The following is a 3970-nucleotide window of genomic DNA, read 5'->3' on the forward strand; positions in this document are numbered from 1 at the left end:
CTGTCTTGTGTGCTTTGATGTGTACATAAGTTTATTGGAGGTCCTGAAACAACTTTTCTGAGAACACAAAGATTTTTATTTTACCTTTGGCCAAGATGTCAGTTTGAAATCAGGCTGCTTACTGCAAAACCAAGAGGGTTTTTAAGACAGACAGTCTTCATTTGTATTGTTTTGTCGACTAAGCTAAATGTAATTTCTAAAATATGGATAAATCTGATCTCATCATGCAGCATAAGCAACTGGGTACAGGTGTGAGGGCCAAAAGTCTGGTTATGTACTGACTCCTAAATGTGCTTGTTTTCTACTTTTATGTTTCTTTTTTTTTTTTTTTTGCTGCTCCTTTCTTTAATGTGGGCAAATCTGAAACATTGTCACATAAACAAATGAGATAAAACTGTCTCTTTAAGTAAAATGTGACATTAAAGGAAACATCCTTTGTCCCAAGGCCAGTTTAAGTATAATTATTTTTCTTTATGAATCGATTTTAACTTTTTTCACATTTTACAACAACCAACATGGAATTTGTTTTTTAATGTTACGGCTAGGTATATAAAAAAAACATTTAGCTCTCCTCACTCATAGATATCCCCACTACCCAGTTATGTAGGTCTTATTTTGAAATGTAACCGGAAGTTCTGTGTTAAGAGAGGCGGAAAAAGAAGTTATGGAGACGCCGCCAATGTTGAACCTGAGACGCCGCTAATGTCGAACCGGTTAACGGAATTTTATCGTTCAGCCTTTTTTTCTATCGTCCAATCAGATGTGGCCGGCCAGACACGCCTATTTTTCTATCGTCCAATCAAATATGGCCGGCCAGACACGCCTATTTTTCTATCGTCCAATCAGATGCGGCCGGCCAGACACGCCTATTTCCATATAGTCCAATCAGATATGATCGCCCAGATACGCCCATTTTCCTATAGTCCAATCAGATATGACCGCCCAGATACGCCTTCCGAATTTGGCTGCAGAGATACCTACTTGGATTGAGGTGGGATGGATGGGTCATGAGTTGGAGGGGAAATGAGAGCCCGGGTGGTCGCAATTTTTTCCGAAAAGAAATGTAGGAAGTTTTTGCACAGCTCAGTCGAGGCTTCCAGAGGTGATGGCTCAGTGAGGTGGAGAACAGAGTTTAGGGTAGGAAAAAGGACACGTGGGTTGTGAGAATTTGAAGTAATGATATCAGAAAAGTATTGAGATTTAGCAGCTTTTACTCCTTTCTGATAACGGCGCCAACTCTTTAAGTATTTAAAAAGAGACCTGCATCACTGTCTTCCCTCCACTTGCACTCCGCCCTCCTGCACTGCTGCCTAACGGCCTTGGTGACGTCACTCAGCCAAGGTTCTGCTCTGAGTTTTGATTTTCTAGTTTTATCAGGAGCGACATGATCCAGAGTCTTTAAGCAGACAGAGAGCTGAATGATCATTTCAGAGTTATAAACATCTGTGAAACGTGCGGCAGTGAAGTGGTTAATGGCCCGGCTACTACGTGCAGGAACGCACAGCTTAGGAGTTAGATGGGGAATAGTGAACTCAAACCGGATTGGCATGTGGTCTGAAAAAAACATTACCACCAATTTGAAGATTACTAACAGTCACAAAACGTGTTAAAACACGGTCCAGTGTATGTCTGCGCTCTTGGGTGGGACCGTTTACATGCTGAGTTAGATTAAATGAGTCCAATAAATCTAAAAAGTCCTTAACCAAGGGCTTCTCCTGACAGGATACATGCAAATTAAGGTCCCCAATAATGAAAACATGATCATTGTAAGGATGGTACCTTTCTGTGGTCCGGTTTGTGTCTGTGTTCCCTCGTGCTCCCTCATTAGTTCTATTAGTGCCACCCGTGTCTCGTCCCAGCTGTTTGTAATCACGTCTCGTCTTGTCCCTGTATATAAGCCGTCTGTTCTGTCTTGTTCATTGTCGCGTCATACTCGTTGGGTCTCCTGTGTTCCCCCCTGAGTCTTCCTGGTTCCTTGAGTCTCCCGTGTCTCCTGAGTCCTGAGTTTTCCGTGCCTCCTTCCTATTTCATGTAAGTTTTGCTGCCCCGTCAGCTTGTTATTTTGTACCTTCATTCATCATTAAATTCCTATTTTTGTATTCTGCCGAGTTGAGTCCCTGTTCTGCACTCTGGGTTCACTCCCTCCTAGCAAATCCTAACATTACGACGCGACCAGACCAGAACTCAGCGGGCAGGGTCTCTCTAGGCAAACTCACCTTTTTTCTTTTTCCCCCCCCCCGAGATAAGATGGACGAGCTCCACTCCGTCCCTGTCCTTCTGTCGTCCCACTGCCGCCATAGTGGCAGAAGACGGTTCCGGAGGCAGTCCGCGGCGACCGGCCCGGTCTCATCGGCTGAGCAGAACTTTAGAGCTGGTTCCGGTGTTTCTGTGGGAGCGGGGTCCGCCGCCTCACCTCCCAGGTTTCCGGTGGGGGCGAGATCCAGCGTCCCGCGGGAGCTCCGGTCCACTTCTGTTCGGTTCGGTGAGTCCGGTCCACTTGACGCCACAGGGGCGGGTTCCGTCGCCTCACATTCCAGGTTCCTGGTGGGGGCGGAATCCGGCCTCTCACCGCCACTCCGCGCCGCGGCTGTCCGACCCAGCCTGGCCGTACTTCTGGAGCGTAATCCTAGTGACTCCGTGGGGGCGTGTTCCGACGCCTCACCTTCCAGGTTTCCAGTGGGGGCGGCACCCGTCACCACACCCCCACATAGAGACATTCCCTTTTTTCATTCATTTTCACCTGAAGAGATTTTTCAAATTAATCAGACCCTATTAGAATTATTTCATTCTGCTAAAACTAACCCGTCTTCCTTTGATCTCGTTTTGTCCCAGATCGAGGATTTTTTACTTTCTATCCCTGGTCTTTCTTTGCTCCCCGAGTATGATTTTTTTACTATTTAAGATAGGGACTTTTAAAACCCCTGTCACTGCCACCCCTGAGGTGGATTCCACGCTGCACGCAGCCCCTGAGGTGGTTTCCACGCTGTACGCAGCCCCTGAGGTGGTTTCCACGCTGCACGCAGCCCCTGAGGTGGATCCTCACCTCTCCTGTTCCGAGGGGGTTCCGGCAAACGCTCCTCACCTCTCCTGTTCCGAGGGGGTTCCGACGAACGCTCCTCACCTCTCCTGTTCCGTTCCTGCCGCCGCCGCAGAGGGCTCCGTTCCTGCCGCCGCTGCCGCAGAGGGCTCCGTTCCTGCCGCCGCCGCAGAGGGCTCCGTTCCTGCCACCGCCGCAGAGGGCTCCGTTCTTGCCACCACTGCAGAGGGCTCTGTTCCTGCCGCCGCTGCCGCAGAGGGCTCCGTTCCTGCCGCCGCCGCAGAGGGCTCCGTTCCTGCCACAGAAGACTCCGTTCCTGCCGCAGAGGGTTCCGTTCTTGTTTCCGTCCCTGCCGCAGAAGACTCCATTCCTGCCGCAGAGGGTTCCGTTCCTGTTTCTGTTCCTGCCGCAGAAGTTCCTGTTCCTGCCGCAGAGGGTTCCATTCCTGTTTCCGTTCCTGCCAAAGTTCCTGTTCCTGCCACAGAGGGTTCCATTCCTGTTTCCGTTCCTGCCACAGAAGACTCCGTTCCTGCCGCAGAAGGTTCCATTCCTGCCGCAGAAGACCCCGTTCCTGCCGCAGAAGATTCCGTTCCTGTTTCCGTTCCTGCCGCAGAAGATTCCGTTCCTGTTTCCATTCCTGCCGCAGAGGGTTCTGTTCCTGTTTCCGTTCCTGCTGCAGAAGTTCCTGTTCCTGCTGCAGAAGTTCCTGTTCCTGCTGCAAAAGACTCCGTTCCCGTTCTGTCGTCTGCTACAGAGCTCTAGGCCTCTCCGCCGTCTGCTGCAGAGCTCCAGGCCTCTCCGCCGTCTGTTGCAGAGCTCCAGGCCTCTCCGCCATCTACTGCAGAGCTCCAGGCCTCTCCGCCGTCTGCTGCAGAGCTCCAGGCCTCCAGGCCTCTCCGCCGTCCGCTGCAGCTCCCCAGGCCTCTCCGTCGT

Source organism: Nematolebias whitei, chromosome 24 (assembly GCF_014905685.2).
Source record: "Nematolebias whitei isolate Nwh7 chromosome 24, NemWhi1, whole genome shotgun sequence".
Taxonomy (NCBI): Eukaryota; Metazoa; Chordata; class Actinopteri; order Cyprinodontiformes; family Rivulidae; genus Nematolebias; species Nematolebias whitei.